Source organism: Sciurus vulgaris, assembly GCF_902686455.1.
Source record: "Sciurus vulgaris genome assembly, chromosome: 12".
In the NCBI taxonomy this organism is placed as follows: Eukaryota; Metazoa; Chordata; class Mammalia; order Rodentia; family Sciuridae; genus Sciurus; species Sciurus vulgaris.
This window is the reverse complement of record NC_136473.1, coordinates 47,598,726-47,617,454: the sequence shown is the minus strand read 5'-3', so window position 1 is coordinate 47,617,454 and position 18,729 is coordinate 47,598,726. Positions and strand designations below refer to the sequence as shown.

Below are 18,729 nucleotides of genomic sequence, written 5' to 3'. Positions count from 1 at the left end.
TTTAATGATCTGAATTTTAATGAAGCTATTTATAAATCCTTTTGTCATAGTAAGATAGTTTCTTGTATTCATATGAACTTAAAAAAAACTTGAATTTGTCAGTATATTGGTTTCCTCAGGCTGTTGTAACAAATTCCCACAAACTTGATGACTTAAAGTAATAAAATTTGTTCTAAAGTCTGGAAGTCTGAAATCAGGGTTTCAAAAAGGTTGGGCTCCATCCAGAGTCTCCAAAGGAAATTGGAAGCTGGTGGCTTCCTTGTGTCAATGCTCAGTTACTCTGATCTCTGCCTCTGTCTTCACACCTTCTTCAGGTAAGTTTCTCTTTGCCTCTCTTAAGAACTCTTGGGCTGAGGTTGTGACTCAGTGGTAGAGCACTTGCTTAGCATGTGTGAGGCATTGGGTTCAATTCATAGCACTGCATATAAACAAATAAAAATAAAGGTTCATCAATGACTAAAAAAATATTTAAAACAAAAAAGAACTCTTATGATAGAATTTAGAATAATCTCCCTATGCTGAGATCCATAATTTAATCATACCTGCTAAATTCCTTTTTTTTTCTTCCCAAATAAGGCAGTGTTCACTGGTTCTAAGGATTAGCATGGGAAGACCTTGTGGGGATCCTTTTTTTTTATCCTTGTAATCAAATCGACCCTGGAGCAACTAAACCTCAAGATCCGACAGTGATATTACAGGCAAAGTTCTGGCTAGGATTTAGAGGGCTTGAGTACAATTACTCATTCAGATATTTAATCTGGGGACTTCAGTTTCCTTATAGAAACTATATAAGCTTATCAACTCTTCAAAATTGTTTGAGATGAAATCCTGCATGCCAAACTTGAGAAGATAAAATGGCATACTTTGCCCTTGGATTGCAGTTCTCATTTTTGCCATCAAATGAAGGTTCTAAATAAGTAAATATTTCCTGTAGCATTATGGAGTTCAAACTGTGGGGAACTCCTCTAACTCCTTTGAAACAGTGTGGCATAGTAGTTTGGATTGTATACTCTACTATCAGACTTCCTGAATTAGACACCCAGCTTTATTGCTTCCTGGTGTTTAGTTTTGGGCAATGCAGGGTCTGTGTAACACACTATACTATTAGTATTTTGTCCAGGGAAAATTTAATGTAAATTGTTAGCTCATCAATGATATAAATTGTTAACTATTAAGAGGGATAAAAGAGGTTTCTACAGAAGTAGTAGGTCAAAAAACAGCCACTGCTTTTGGCTGAGGGAAAGTAGACTATAAAGAACCAAGGAGTAGAAGTAAAGCCCTGCCCTTATTCCAAGGTTGAGATTCAGTTCTCTTGGAAGAACATGTGGCTATCCATTCATTTGTTGAAGGGCACTTGGGTTGGTTCCAAAGCTGATGTAAACATTGATGTGACTGTATCACTATAATATGCTTATTTTAAGTCCTTTGGGTATATACCATAGAGTGGGATAACTGGGTCAAATGGTGGTTTCCGTTGCAAGTTTTCTGAAGAATCTCCATACTGCTTTCCAGAGCGGTTGTACCAATTTGCAGTCCCACTAGCAATGATAAAGAAAATGTGGTTTATATACACAATGGAATATCACTTAGCCATAAAGAAGAATGAAATTATGGCATTTGCTGGTAAATGGATGAAACTGGAGACTCTTGCTAAATGAAATAAACCAATCTCCCCAAACCAAATGCTGAATGTTCTCTCTGCTATATGGATACTAACACACAATAAGGTAAGGAGAGAGAATAGACATTCATTGGATTAGACAAAGAGGGGGAATGAAGGGAAGGGGCGGGGGACGGGAATAGAAAAGAATGAATAGAATGAATAGGGCATAACTTTTCTATGTTCATATATGAATACACAACCATTGAAACTCCACATCATGTACAACTGCAATAATGGGATTCTAATTAGAGTAAGTTATACTCTGTGTATGTATAATATGTCAAAATACACTCTACTGTCTTGTATACCTAAAAAGAACAAATAAAAAATATACTTTTACAGAAAAAAAAAATATATGTCTACCAGAAGAACACAGCCTCCTGGTGACAAAAGACTTTCAGAAGGTAAGGACCCCAAGCCAGTCTTCAGAAGCCTCTACCTTCTGCAAGGTGGCCTGCACATGCAGTTGGAACTCTGCCAAGCTGACCCCTGGGCTCCCTGCTGGTGGTAACAATGGAGAACAACCACCTATTCAGGAAGGGTCTTCCTGAGATAATGACCCTGAAGCATCCCTCCAGTGCCTTCTGTTGCCTAGGACAAATAATCCTGTGTCTCCTGAATCACAAAAGGTGGACTAAGAGATTGTACAGGTAACTGGCAATTATACAATCTCTATGCCTTATTTTCATCATCTGGAGACTAGAGGTACTAATTGTATTTTACACATGGAATTATCATAAAGAGTAAATGAATTAATGTGTAAAACTGCTTGGCCTAGAGGTTAGCTCTTCCAGTTGGCTCTTATTTATTACTTCATCCCAAGCCAATAGTAGGAGCTAATATAATATAGAAAAATGAGTCACTACCTCTACCCTCATGGAGTCTCATCTTTAGTACCTTTATAATAACATTGTCAGACTTGAGAAGCTTCCTATTTTATATTTTAAGGATCAGTACTATCTCAAACCCTACCTATAGGAGTTTAAAGAACTTATTCCCATAGTAATGTATTACAAAGTTTTTATCTAGCTTTTTTTTTAGTGAAGAAGTATGCATGATATCTTTGTTTGATTCTTTAAATAGAAAAATCAGTACCAAATCAATGAATTCATTCCTTTAGCCAGTGTTTATTGACTACCTACTATGGGTCAGGCAATGTTCTAGGCCCTGGGGACACAGAAGTAAGACAAAATAAAACAAGGATTTTATTCTTGAGGAGCTTAAACTTTAGGTAGAGGACTGAAGGAGATGGCAATAAATAAGTAAAAGTATAGGATTAGGATCATTGATACATAATATGGAGAAAAATGAAATTGGGAACAGAGATTTGGTTCTTTCTCAAGTTTTACCTTTTAAAAAGGTGCCTGTGCGTGCGTGTGTGTGTGTGTGTGTGTGTGTGTGTGTGTGTGTGTGTGTGTTTGGTACTAGTTCCATGATTATTCTGCAATTCTGTATCAGTTATGGAAATTAGAAATCCCAGGGTCCTAGGAGAGCCTGTACTGGGGAAGTGTTCCCTTTGCACATATTATGGTTAAATTTGAGTGAGATTCTCCTTTAAAAAAAAAAAAAAATCCTCCCTTCATGTTAGGTACTCTCCAAGGTTCTTCAGTCAATTCAGATTCAGTGTAGCTATTTGCACATATACAATGGGCGATAAAGCCCTCTCCCAGTTGGCATCTTTATTCTCTCTTAACTGCCAGACTAGTGGTGATTATATCTGATGAGTTGCTAAACTCGATCTTTTTCACCTGTCTGTCTGAATACCAGCATCTCCTTAAATCTGTGTAAGGGCCTCCATGTTAAATTCACTTTAAAAAATTCTTCCACTTTTAAATATTCATGGGAATGGCTGATCTCCAGCCTATGAAATAAAGGTAGAAGTTTGAGACTAATCTCTTCCATTTAATTCCCCCATTCCAAAGACTTTAGAAACAGGTCTGAAAATTATAGGAACCACAAATTTAAAAAGTGTTAGTTTGATGTGTCTGAAATTAATGCTTTAATTTATTCACCACAGAATGTCTTCACACATCGCTGTTTTCTGTAATTTATACCATATACTGTCTACTCCAGTTAATGTGTGAAGCATGGTTAAATTATGCCTAAAAAGGAATATGAAAACCATCTACAGGATGGTGACGGGAAAAGGGTCTAACTAGGAGTAATGGGGCAAAATTTAAATGAGACAAATTGGAATTGAAGTTTCAGAAAAACTGTCAGGTATTTAAGATGTGCCTGACTGGAATAATCTCCTCAGAATAAGACTTTAAAACACTTAAGAGTATGTCTACTAGAAATGGATTAGACAAAGTTCTAGAAAATATTTCTGTAGGGAATGCACAATTATACATGTCACCTAAAAATTGGACCAAATAATCAGATAACCTTTCATGTGTCTCATATCATCAGTTTTCAGTCTTTGGTTAATCATGTCAAAGGAGGTTTGGGATAAAGATCAAATGAGCAATTCTATAGAAAAGAGAGGCATATTTTGTCAATATGATCTCATTTTGTTCTTTCCCCTGATGTGTCTGTGACATACTGACAGGACTCTCATTCATTTTGTTATGATTTAATGCTGGTGAAGGGTGCCAAACTGATAACCAGGGGGCTAAGTCCATTGTACTCTTCCCTGACTTTGCTCATCAGTCTTATTCTAAAGGAGTCTGTGTAAAGATTGTCAAGGCAAGATGATCTTTAGATGGTTCAGTGTTGTTTTATTTTTGAGATTAAAATACTAATTAATGTTTTTTAAATGTAAGCAGTTTGGAAATTGTATTAAGCCCCTACCTGTGTGCAAAGCAATTGGTCTGATTTCAGGTCCTATAAGAAATACATATAGGGAAGGAAGGATGACTCCTGCCTTCAATGAGTGTACCATTTACCAGCCATTAAAATGAGAAAGAGGCTGGCAGTGCATCTCAGTGGTGAAGCACTTGCCTAGCATGTACCAGGCTCTGTGTTCAGTCCCCGGCACCACAAATAAAATAAAATGAGAAAAATGTTGTCTTTCTAGTAGCGATGGGCCACCACTACTGAAACACTAGAAGCAATGGAATTCAGATAAATCAGGGATCAGAGGGGTGTACAGAAGGAATGGGCAGGAGGAGGAGATTAGTGAGTACAGGTTTATTTCCCTCTGTCATGCTCAATGGACTTGACTGAGATCATATTTCAGTTGAATAGTTTTCCTTTAAAACAGAGAATAGAAGATGTGAAATAACTTCTGGAGTTCTGCAGAGGAGCAGTAAGCGGAACAATCCTGCTCCTGCATGAGCCATAGTTGTGAAGTTTTGTCCTGCTCCTTTTGTCCCACACACTCTTGAGTGCCTCTCTCTGGTCCTGCTCTGTCCTCAGGGAAGCCCTGCCTTCACTGAGGTGACACCTCATCATTGACCCAAACTCCTCCAAGTGTCCCCAGGCTATTTAGGCAACAGGTAATTGTTATAGGAGAAATGGGCAGGGCAAAATTAAATGAGACAAATTGAAATCAGAGTTTCAGAAATACTGTCAGTGGAATAAGCACCTCAGAGAAGCCTTTAAAACATTTAGCGTATGTCGCCAGAAATAGATTTGACAAAAGTTCTAGAAAATATTCTTGTAGGCACAGAAAGCACTTAGTCATTCAGCACCCACCATGGCTACTGCTGTCTGTACTGAACTACTGCACAATTGACTGGTGCAGGCCTTATCTCTTCCTCACTGCAGTGATAGGTGATCAGTCTCTTTTTCCTCCACAGAGTGGCTTATGGTTGAATCTGTACTCGGAAACACTTTGAGAAGATCTATGTCTTATGGAGTAAGTTCGTTTTTAAAAACAGGAAGGCAGAACAAGTTGGGTATATGTCATGAAACAGTGATTTTTCTGGTTCCATAATTTGGTTATTTGTAATTAATTATCTGTATGATGCATTTAAACACCTCCCATAATTGTTTAATTTCTAGTGTTTATAATTACTTAACAAATGAAATGTAAATATATTCCATATTGGCATATGAAATAATGATTTAGTCATATGCAGTTATACTGCCATAGCTTCAATCTCTGCTAAGAATTTGGATAAGATTCTTGTTTTCTTTCTTTATGAGAATGATCAAGATTGAAGATAAGAAAGTGAGAATTAGTCAAATTAGACTATATTTATCACTTCAGATGTTCACTTTTCTACTCAATCTGTATTAATGTTTTTTCAGGAAAAAAAAACAATCATGAACTTTTCAGTACTTCTGTGATTTCCACCCCCTCCCTCTTCAAGTTTTCTTGCTTAATGCAATTACATTTTATGATGGTATCTTTGATCTACATGTTTTCTCGATTTGGCAAAGCAGATCTTCAGATTTTTAAACATTCTTACAAGTACTTTGCTTTGAAAGTGAGCTCATCTATACAAGTTCTGCTGACAAGTAAATTTTCACATGGCTACAATCTCATGTACTCTTCTCTTTTAAGGACAAGCTGACTTGGTCTCTGTCTATAGCACACCTATAAAACATTTTCAGCTACTGTTTTCAGAGACTATTTTTTTGGTTTGTTTGTTTTGTTATTGTTGTTCTTTTTGATAATCTGATGTTTTAGGTAGGTACTTTTTTTTAATTTGAGGTGGGCAACTCAAGTGATGATGCATTCCTAAGAATTCTCATTTAAGGCAAGGCATTCACTTTTGGTTGCTGTTCTTCTTACCACTTGTCATAAATTAGAGTTAGTAGATCTGGAGGATGGGAATCCAAAAGGAATACCCAGTTAAATTTGAATTTCACATACACAATGAAGCTTACCCTTTTTCTTTTTTTCTTTCTTTCTTTTTTTTTTTTTACATAAGTGATAAGTGTATTGCATGCAATATTTGGGACATACTTACACTAAGAAGTATGGTTTTTTTAAATGTGAAATTTAAATTTAAATTAGCATCCTGTATTTTATTTGGGAACCATATCATAAGTAGAAATTTCTGCCCCTGCAATTCCCCTACCCTTTAACTCCCAGAACTTCAACCAGGACTCAAGAGTTCAGAGGTAGGGTAGGGGTAGAGGAATATAAGAGAGAATACTTGACTCTCACTGCGAGGCCCTTGGCAATTTCCAAAGCTATAAACTCCCTTCTAGGCCTAAAAAAGAGGTACTGAGATATCAGGTAAAAGAAGAGGATCCCAAAAATGAGATAGCTTCTGGGATGAGATAGCTCCTCATGAGACTAGTAACCCATACATTTCAATCAGTACCAGTTTATTCAGACCTCAACAGGATTGCAGCTATATGTATCAGTGCGTACGTGGTGCCTGAACTGCTCATCTGAAGTCTATAGCCAGACCAGGGTGTGCTTTCTGATATTCCAACCATATAGATATACAGATGTGGTCACCCATCAATCTGCTGTTATTGCATAAAATGTAATTCCACCTGTAAGATGTTGGTATGACAGTGTATATGGATTCACAGCTTCTCCCCATTCATTGAGAAGAATTCTGTTATCCCCTGCACTGTGTTCCTGGGCTCAGGATTTCATACGACAAGGCTAATGGAAGAGGGAAGGAATTAAAAGAAGCCCAGTCCAGCCTGATAGATCAATAAAGGCAGCAAGTTAGTCTCCCTTGAGAAAAGAACAGATTCAGAAGATGAGAGAAGTAGGGTAGAAAGGAGAACGTGGGGTGTGTGGAAGGGGTCATGAGAGAGAGGCTGCTAGAAAAAGGGATTATGGAGCAATAGGAAAACGAAGGATGGGATCTGGAGGTAGTGTTCCTGTTGGGCTGTATAGTGTGTGAGAAGAAAATAAGCCTTTCAAGGAGTTTTGCTATCAGTTTTAAGACTTGTCCCCTTTCTGGCATTTGTTGAGAGACTGTGGTTAATATTTATATTTATTTCAGTGACTTTTTTGCTGTCACATTGATGTTTCCTCTCAATGTGAATTATGCTAAGATACTCCTACAATCCAACTTTATGTAGTTGACATAAAGTGAGGCAGGAGGAAAGCAGGGCAGTAAGAACCCATTAAATTCTGATCAAACAAATGTTGGGCAGTGAGTAAAACTAGTACCACATTTATTCCATCATTACAGCATTCCTGGAGAAGAGTTGAAATAGATATTCCCAATAGAAACATTAAAAAATAAATTGACATTAATATTCATGCCTTTATAACATTATGGATTTTTCTCTTTCCCTCCTTTCTTCCTTTTCATAACTATACTGTTCATATAGTTAAAAATGTGTGACATACTGTATGACCATGAGATAAATTTATGTTTTTCATCACATGAAGTGGAACTTAAGACTTAAAATCAGTGAAGTTTTTTCTTCTTCTTTAAACGTGTCACCAGGGATGCTGAAGTCTTCAAAAGTACGTATCACTGCATTATATTGCATTTGAAATTGCATTGTCTAAAAACTTTGGAATCTCCTTGGAATTAACCTTCAGAGTTTGTCCGATTATTTTTTTTCCTACTGGAAAAGTCTTCATCCTTAAAGATTTTTTTGACTTTGGTAACAGCCAAAAAATATTTTGGAACAAAGTTTAATGAATAAAGTATGTAATCATAAGAGAGATTTTTTGATAAGAAGAACATAGGAAAATTAATGATTTTTCATAGCTCATAAGCTGATAATAATGATAACAAGACATCCTAAAATTATTTCTGGGTAATATATTGAGTGGAATAAAAGTATAATCTGCCCAAAAATTTATTTCAAAAACAGCTGCTTGTTTAGAACTATATTTATTCATTTGTTTATTTTTCCATACATTCAACATTTAATTCAATAGACATGCCTTTAAGACTTAACCAAATCTTAGACATTCAAGGGTATCAACATAAAATGACTTAGTTCTTGTCCTCAAAGAATTTCTAATTTCATTGAAAAATAGGTATTCAAATGCACAATTTTAGTACATAAGTCTTATATGAAACATTTGATGGGTTTTAAAACTTGAATTTTTTACACCATAGCAAGGTAATTCGTTGGTATTCTAGTTACTATTGCTACATCACAATTACCCCAAATCTTAGTGGCTTAGGACAACAAAAACATTCACTTTTTCTCATAAATTTGTGTTTTGGGCATTAGCCTCTCTCTGGTCCACTTGGCTAACAGGTGGGGTGCTTATGAATCTACTGAATCTACTGAAGGGTCACTTACTCTGGCATGTCTAGTGGTTGATGGTGGCTGGTAGAACACCTTCACATAGCCTCATGAGGTGGCCTGAGTTTCCTCACAATGCAGTGATTGGTTTCCAAGGGTAAGCAATGTGAGAGAAAAAGGAAAGCAGGTAGAAGGCAAATGACCTTTTATAGCCACACCTTTGAAGTTAAGCACTGTCACTTATGCTGCTTTTTATTCATCAAGGCAGTCATAAAATCATTCCCACTTTCAAGAGAAGAGGAAAGAGACCTCACCTCTTGATGAGAAGTGAATGTTCTGCAAGAACATGTGGGATGAAAACTATCACAGTAGTTAGCTGTTGGATTGTGGCCACAGGTGCATGTGCTCCATGTTTTACACTACTTTCACTTTGTAATAGAACCTGTTAATATTTCTGCAACAAAATTAATGAATATTCATATACTGTAGAATCAATTGAAATTATAAGTATACATATAAATAGCTCATTTCAGGTTTTGCCAGTAAATGAATTGTCAAAAAATAGTTTTCAGAGATCTTCTGGATTAAAAAATTTCCAGTGATTTTTGACCTGCAATATAATTTGTACTTATGGGACTTGGAAGAAAGAAAGTTCACAGAAGAGGTAGCTGAAAAGAGACTATTTAGGAAGGTTATTACAAATCAAAGAAACAGCATGTACAAAGGAATTGTCATCTAAAAGACTTAAACTGCCTAGAGTAAAGCACGATTTTTCAGAATAGTTAGAATAAATACATGGGAGAATACCTGGGGTCAGATCAGGAAGGGTTTTATGATGCCATGTTATGAAATTTGGATTTAATCCTCTAGAGACAATGTGAGTCCAATTAGGGATTTTAAGCAAAATAAGGACGTAATCATATTTGCCCTTCACAATGATTATTTTGGTGGCAGGTAAATGGTAGATTAAGAGAGATGAAAATGAAGTTTACCTAGAAAGTTCTTCCTTCAACAAGCAGCTAGAATCGATGATTGTAGGAAACTGGAGAAAGGAAGAAGTGTTGTGTTTAGCTACCATTTCTTTTTGCATTGTAGGTTAGAGTGAAATCAAGAAAGCATGAGGTGGAAATGAGTTTTTAGCCTGTCTCTCTTTTAATTTAACTTTTTATTCAAGTAATATGTATATGTATGTATATATACATATACATCTTCTTTACAATATAAAGTAGCACAAGGCATGGAATAAAATAAAAATGTATCCTGTACCGTACCTCATTACCCTCAGTCCTGCTCCCTAAAAGCTACCATTTTAACTTCTTTAAAGCGTTTCTCCTGGGATTTACCTCCCTGATCTAAGTAATGTGCCGTGTATTTTCCAAAAACCAGAAAAAAATGAAAATGACTTAATATTCTCACATTACAAGAAGTCCAGGTTGGGCAGACTTCAGAGTCTGTATTTTCTGGCTCCTCTCATGATCTCTAGATTGATGCTGTGATTCCAAGAGTCACATGAAAACGAGCCAAAAATGAGTAGTAGAAGAGGGACCGTTCTTGTGTGTCTTTTTGTCTCATTATTCTCATGTGTCAGCTGAAGTCAGAATTGTGAGTGGATATAATACTCCTGGAATCTTTAAGGTGAGTTTTAAGAGCCATGTGCTTGCATGCTTCTGGTTGAGGTCAGTGGTGGCTTCTCTGAACAATGTTCCTTAGGTCTTTTGCCAGGGGTAGTTCATCAATTCCCTATATTTAAGCACTTTATTTGTAGACTATGTACAGGAACTTCTGGTTTTCTGACTGATAAATGGGCCTTCCTAAACAAATCCCTGATGGAAAAATGCAAAAATAACAGATTATAACTGCTGGCTTGGTCTAATCAGGACTTGCCCCAGAGATACATGGGAAAAGGATGCTTTTGCTATTCTAATAAAAATGGAAAAGGATAGAGGGTGCACTTCTAATATGGAGCAAAATAGTAATACTGGGAAATTTGGCTTTTGGAAAAGTGGTATGGTTTGGACTAATCATCCCATAAATAAAAACAACATCTGAATGACAATATTAAAATCGATTATTTGAAGACACCAGACAGAAACTAAAAGCAGGCAAAATCTGAAGAGTATACTCATAAAAGACTGGAACTACCCCAATGTGATTTTTGAGTTTGCAATTTTTACCCAAAGATGTTCACTAATCTACCAAATAGCACAGGATAAAGAAGGTTGCAGTATTATTGGTTTGGGGTGTCACAATCCAGGATTGTGATATCGTAGTACAGAGTTGAGAACTAAAGAGTATCTGGAAAGCAAGGGGGAGGACATCATAGAGGTGGTGAGCCCTAAATTATTATGCATATAAATTGCTCAAGTTTTTGTCTCATCACTGATATAAGCATCATTGGGGAAAACTACAGAGTTCAGTGAACAAAGAGCAACTAGAAACTGAATGTTGAGCAGAGATTTCAGCTATAGTCCAAAGCAGAGGAGGTGAGCTTAGGAGTTTGTGTCCAACAGAAGCCAGTTATCTTCTGAGCAATATAAAGGAATACAGAGTGTCTACAATGTTTCATTCATAATGTTTAGTATACAATACATTTTAAAAGATTTGGTCATGCTTATATGGCTAAGTATGTAAAGAAATGATAAAGTGTGATCTGCATGTTTGAGAATAAAACCAGTTGATGGATACCCAAACCTTAGATGATGCTTAGCAACAAGGACTCTCAGGTAGCCTTAATAAGTATGTTCCAAAATTTACAGGAAAATATACTAATAATGAGCAGATGGACGTATTTAGCAGTAAACTGGAAGAAATGAAAAGATCCAAACAAAAATTGTAGATGAAAAATATAGTCTAACATGAAAAATTTATAGATATACTTAGTGGGACTCTTGATTCAAGAGCAGTGTTGGAGTCCAGTGATAAAGAGAAAGAAGCAAGGGGCACTGCACAAAAATAAACAAAAATACAAATGATGACTTCTCATCAGAAAAATGAGACAAGAACACTGCGATGCACACTCCAATATCCTTCAGTGAAAAACTGCCTAACCTGTGAGGAGTTCTGTTAACAGATGACTTTGGGTTGTCAGCCTCCTCAGGGGGATTGCTTCAGCTGTAGAAAGCTGTCTCATTCGAGGTCGTGCCCTTTCCTGGGATACCTATAGTCAATTGTGGTAATGTTCTGACTGTCCTGCTCTGTTATAGGATAAAACTGAAAGACCATTCATGCTCTAGATTTCCTTCAGGGAGTCAGCTGAGGCTGTTATAAGGCAAATGTTACAGTTGACTTTTCTTTCTGAACACTATTTTGGTTTTTGGCACTATTGGAGGTTGAACCCAGGACCTTGTGTGTGCTAGGCAGTTACTCTACCACTGAGCTACAACCCAAGTCCTCCTGACTGCTCTTGATTCCTACTCCTTTCCACAGGTTTTGATGTCTTGAATGCCCTGATAGATAAACTCCATCTGAGTCTGGCTCCTAGAAAACTTAAATCATGACAACAATTTTATGACATCGTTAGCTTTGAGAACAAAGCCATCAACACAGAATTGTATGTGAAGGAAAATTCTCTGTTAAACGGAAAAGCAAAGATATTCCCAGGTGAACAAAATCTAAGAGTGTGTCACCAGCAGTGAAATGTTCAAGGGAATTCTTCAAGTTGGAGGGGAATAATACTAGGTGGTAACTTGAATTCAACAGAAGGCAGTGGTAAACATTTGGATAGATGGACGAGGTTATACACTTTCTCTTTTGTTTTCTTAATTTCTTTAAAAATCATAGAATTGTATAATAGAAATTATAACACTGTATTGTGGGGGTTGTAACATAAATAGATGCAATAAATATGACAAATTTACAGAGTTTGGGAGAGTAATAAATGAAAGTATTATAAGGTTCCTATATTTTATGTGAAGTAGTACAATATAAACTCTAAGAAGATAAGGCTAAACATTCAAGGATAAATTTTAAAATCCTTAGAGAAACTAACAAAAAAATTTCAAAAATGTAAAAATTCAACAGAGAAATAAAAATGAAATACTACAAAATATTTAAATAACCCAAAAGAAGGCAAGAAAGGAGAAAGAGAGGAACAACAAATGAATTGGACAAATCGAAAACAAATAGCAAAATGCTGACCTAAATCCAACCCTATAAATATATTAAATGTATGTGGGCTAATAATTCCAAGGCAGAAGTTGTCAGACTGGATGAAAAAGCATGACTCAACTCTGCTGTCTGCAAGAGTCACACTTTCACACCTTAAGTACAAATATACCTATAAGTTGAAAGTCAAAAATGCAAAAATATAAAGCATGAAAATATTAAGTATAAAAAATATGGGCTGCAGGTATAGCTCAGTGGTAAAGTGCTTGCCTAGCATGTGTGAGGCACTGGGTTCCATCCTCAGCACCACATAAAAATGAAAACATTGTATCCATCTACAACTAAAAAAATTATTTTAAAAAGGTATAAAAAATCTGGAGAAACTATATCAAACAAAACAAATCAAGATAAGGAGCATTAGCAGAGTTGGAGACAACAATGATAAAAGTACAAATGCATTATGTAGACCAACTATAAATAACACTATGCTAAATAACAGGACTTCAAAATACAGGAGTACTGTCAGGAATAAAGCAATACTAAATAAACAAATGCACAATAATTGTTACCTCTCAGTAATTGTTAGAACTGGAGGAGACAAAAAGTCCAAAAGGATATAGAAGATCTAAATGACATCATTAGCCACATTGACCTAAAGGACACTTTGCGATCTCTATGCCCAAATGAAAATTCATTTTTCTCAAGTGCAAATAGAATGTTCACCTAGATGGACTAAATGTTGAGTCCTCAAAATGTCTCAGTATATTTTCTGACTTCAATGGAATTAAATTAGAAATCAGTTACGCTTGTACAATTATGTCCAAATGAACCTCAATATTATGTATAACTGTAATTCACTAATAAAAATATCTAAAAAGAAAAAATCAATTACAGATATTTAAGAAAAGTCCCAAATATTTGGAAATTAAGCAACACACATTTAAATAACATGAGACAAAAAGAAATAAAGGAAATTAGGAATACTATGATGTTAGTGGAAATAACAATACAAAATTTGTGATATCTGTCTAAAGCTTAGAGGGGAGTTTACATGTTAAAATACTTAGCAAGAAAAGCTTAAAATAAATTAAGAATTCAATTTAAGAAGTTAGAAAAGATAAATTCAAAACAAAGAGGAGGAAGAGAATAGTAAAAACTGAATATCAATGAAACAAAGACAAGCAATCGGTAGAGAAAACTATAACAAAGTCAAAGGTGGTAGTTTGAAAATACTAGTGAAATAAAACTTATGCAACATTAAGACCAAAAAGGGAGAAAATATAAATTACCAACATCAGAAGTAAAAGGAGATATAATTATAGATCCTAACAGGCATCAAAATAATAAGAAAACATTATTTAGGTTAATATATTGATAATTTTGGATGAAATGGGAATGCTCCTCAAAAAAATAAAACTTACCAAAGTTGAAATAATATGAAACAAAGTGAAACAACCTTGCATTTAATAAGTTTATTAAAAATCTTCCCACAATGAAAATTCCAGGATAGTTTGACTAGTAAATTCTACCAGATATTTAAGGAAGAAATAATACCAATCATACACAAATTCAGAAGTAAATTTTATGAGACTAGCATTACCCTGATACTAATACTAGACAAAGGGATCATAAGAAAAAAAGAAGTGCATATCCTTTATGAAATAAATGCAAAATTATTAACAAATATATCAAATACAATGGGGATCATGACAAATGAGATATATCTTAGAAATACAATCATAAAATCAACCAGTGTAAGCATATTAACTGACAACCATATGATCATATCAAAGGACACAGAAACAGTGTCTGAGAAAATTTAACACGCATTCATGATAAAAATTTCAGCAAACAAGGTATACAAAGGAATTTCCTTAATAAAGAGTATCTATGAAAACCCTACAGTTATCCTTTTTAATAGGGAAACACCAAATACCTTCCCACTAAAATCATTTTATTCAATTTGAAGTCTGCTTCAGTAATGTAAGAAAAAGAAATGAAAGACAAAGATAAGTAGCAAAACTGTCCCTATTTACAGTTGACATGAATGTTTATGCAAAACAGTAGTCATCATAAAATATTTACAAAGGGAAAAATGGTAGCTTTTGAGTGAAGAAGCCTGACAGACACCAGTCTTACTCAAATGACCAAAGATAATATCACCAATAATAGGACAGATTGAAATCAGAATCCCTGGTAGAATGTATGAGAACATATTACCACCTCTCTGACAATCCTGTCAAAGATTGATAACCTGAATTTAATCATGGGGAAACATTTTTAAAAGCCAAATTTAATGTTATTCTACAAAATAAATGCTGTTTTGTTTTGTTTTGTTTTTTTTTTTTCAGAATTATCAAGGTCATGAAAATAAAGGAAAGATTGAAGAACTATTAAGGAACTAAAATCTGTGCCAGATTGGAGGAAATTTAAAATATATGGCAAACAAATGCAACATGTGGTTATGAACTGCTCCTTTTGTTATTAAAGACAGTTTTGAGACAACTGATGAAATTTAAATGGGTAGGATTAAATATGTTAATGGTAATTTCTTGATTCTGATGGTGTTAGTGTGACCATGCAGGAAAATGTCTTTGTCCAAGGAAATTTATACAAGTATTTTTCAGTAAAGCTGGTGGGTTTTTAGCTTTCTCTTGTTTGCTAAGTAAGTTACAATTCCACCATCTGTTTTCCAGTTTCCAATTTTTATTTTTTGGTTTATTTTAATCAGTGCTCCTTATCTATTGTTTTCCTTTCATGCTCTTTCTTGTTTTTTTTTTTTTGTGGTTATGTATTTTCAGTCCTTTAATATTATTTTTGTTTGGTTTCAGGAATGAGTAGACAAAAATGCTTCTATTTAATCTAGAAGGAAAACTAGAAATCCCTGTGTGGTTTCCTAAAAGGTAGTGAGATTTGGAGAGGTAGAGTGGAAAGAGGGTATCATAACAGAAGAAAAACAGCAGCTAGAGAGAGGAGACAAATACAAGATACCTAGATATCATTATTTAAACGCAATCCTACTACTTTATATTCTTATATATGAATCCCTAATTAGCATTCCTATTTAATTACTCTGCAGAGAAGGTAAAAAATTTTTGCTCAAACCCATGTGGATTATTATAAAGTAATCTGTGCATTACTGCTGCTTAAAAGTCAGTTCTCAACAAAAGATTAGCATATCAAATCCAAGAATGTATAAAAAGTACACTATGTACATGAAGGATTTATTCCAGGTGTGCAAGCTAATTTAATTTTTAAATCAATCAACGTAATTTATCACGTGAACAAGCTAAAGAAGTCATGATTATATCAACAGATGCAGAGAAACAGTTTGACAAAATCTAGCTCTCATCCATGATAAAAACTCTCAAAAAACTAGAAACAGAAGAGACTTAATCTAGAATATCTACAAAACCCACAGCTACCATCATACTTAATGTTGAGAACGTAGTTGCTTTCCCACTAAGTTCAGGAACAAGTCTAGTATGTCTGCACTCACCACTCCTGTTTAACATTGTCCTGGAAGTTCTAGTTAATGCCAAGACAAGAAAATGAACTTAAAGGTCTACAGATTGGGAGGCAAAAAGTAAAACTGGCTTTGTTGGCAGATGACATGATTGTTGGTAGAGAAATCCCAAAGAATCAACAACAAAAACTGGAACTAATAAGTGGTTATAGTAAGGTTGCAGGATATAAGGTTAATATGCAAAGTCAACTGTGTTCTTACTAGCAGTGAACAAGTGGAATTTTAAATACATAAATACCATTTACATTTGTGCCTGAAAGTGTAATACTTAGCTATATATTTAAGAAAACATGCATAAATTCTATAATAGGAAAACTATAAAACTCTGATGATAGAAATGAAAGATTAGATCAATTAGATTGGTTTAGATCAATAGAGGACATTTTATACACATAAATAGGAAGGCCCATCATTATCAAGCTGACATTTTTTTCTGACTTTTGAACTATAGACTCAATGCATTCCTAAAGAATAGAAAATACAGAAATAGATCCACACAGCTTTGGCAAAGGAGTAAAAGCAATTTGATGGAGAAAGAACAACTTTTTCAACAGATGGTACTGGAACAACTGGACATCTACGTGCAAAACCAAAAAGTCATTCTAGACATTTTTCACACTTTTTACAAAAGTTAGCTCAAAATGAATCATGGACCTAAACATAAAACACAAAGCTATAAAACTTCTAGACAGTAATATTGAAGAAAATCTAAGTGATCCTGGGTTTGTAAGAACTTTTCAGATACGATGCCAAAAGAAAATCCATGAAAGAAAAAACTTGTAAGTTGAACTTCATTAAAAGTTTGAAAAAAAAAAGGCTAGGGTTGTAGCTCAGCGGTAGAGCGCTTGCCTAGCATATGTGGGGCACTGGGTTTGATCCTTGGCACCACATAAAAATTAAGGTATTGTGCCCATCTACAATTAATTTTTTTTAAGTTTAAAAAAACACCTCGTTTTGTAAAAGACACAGCTTCAGACAATGAAATGACAAGGCATATACTGAGAGAAAAAAACCTTTGCATAACATACCTATCTAATCAAAACCTGATATTCAAAATGTATTAGAACTCTTAAAACAAGAAAACAATCTGAATGAAAAATAGGAAAAAGACCTGAACAGCTCACCAAAGAAAACACAGATGAAAAATAAGCATTTGAAGAGATGTTCAACATTATATGTAATTAAGGAATTACAAATTTAGATAACAATGAGATTATTCTACACATCTACTACACTAGCAGCACCAAATCTGGTGAGGACATAGAGCAACAGAAACTCTCATTTATTGTTGGTTAAAATAGAAAATAACATGGCCACTTTAAAAGACAATTTGGCAGTTTGTTACACACTAAACATTCTTAACATATGATTCAGCAACCATACTCCAATGAGTTGAAAATTTATGTCCACATAAAAACCTGTACACACATATTTATAACTGTTTGCCAAAACTTGGAAAAAACCAAGATGTCCTTCAACAGGTAATGAATAAACCTGACTGTGATATAACCATACAATGGGATATTATTCAGTGATGGAAGGAAATGAGCTGTTAAGCCCCACACTCCACAAAACAGAACTTCAGTTACATCACTAAGCCAAAGAAGCCAATCTGAAAAGTTCACTGTATAATTCCAACTATCTGACATTCTATAAAAGGCAAAAGTGTGAAGAAAATAAAAAGATCCATGGTTGCCGAGGGAAAGATGGGTGAATAGGTGGACCACTGGGGATTTTAGGGCAGTGAAACTGCCACATATGATATGGGTGCCTGAAGTTATACACTTGTCAAAACCCATAAAATATGCAACACCTGAATGTAAACTAAATTTTAAATACATAAATTTAGTTAAATACAGATTTAGTTAATAATGTATCCATATTGGCTTTATTATAGAATGTGTACTACACTAATGCAAGATGTTAATAGGGAAAGTGGAAACAGGGTAAGAGGAACTCTTAATTTCTGCTTATTTTTCTGTAAAGCTCAAACTGCTCTAAAATATAGTATTAAATAAAAATTTTAATAGAATAAATTAAAAATCAATTTTATGGGGAACTTTTTGCAGTAATAGAAATGTCTATACCTTGACCAGTTGGTAATTATATATATGTGTATACATTCATCAAAATTAATTTATTTGTACACTTAATACATTTCACTATGCAAGTTTACACTTCTTGGTATGTAAATTTTACCTCAATAGGAGAGATCAACTCTGTATTGTCATTTGTTGCTTAGTTTGGCTATAGTCAACCAAAGGCATCACTGAAAATCTGAAAGGAAGCAGGACCCAGCTATAAATTGAGTGTATTTGGCCTTGAGGAAAAATAAAGAGGCACTGCCATGTTCTTAACTGAC

The 18,729-nt window shown here is 34.7% G+C and overlaps 1 long non-coding RNA gene across 1 annotated transcript; it reads left to right on the top strand.

Moving 5' to 3' along the window:
* The first annotated feature begins 172 nt into the window (after window positions 1-172).
* Window positions 173-18,171, top strand: LOC306641129. The gene is made up of 3 exons (XR_013758039.1): window positions 173-1,727; window positions 12,164-12,337; window positions 15,193-18,171. It is a non-coding gene; the product is annotated as an uncharacterized lncRNA (long non-coding RNA).
* The last annotated feature ends 558 nt before the right edge of the window (window positions 18,172-18,729 follow it).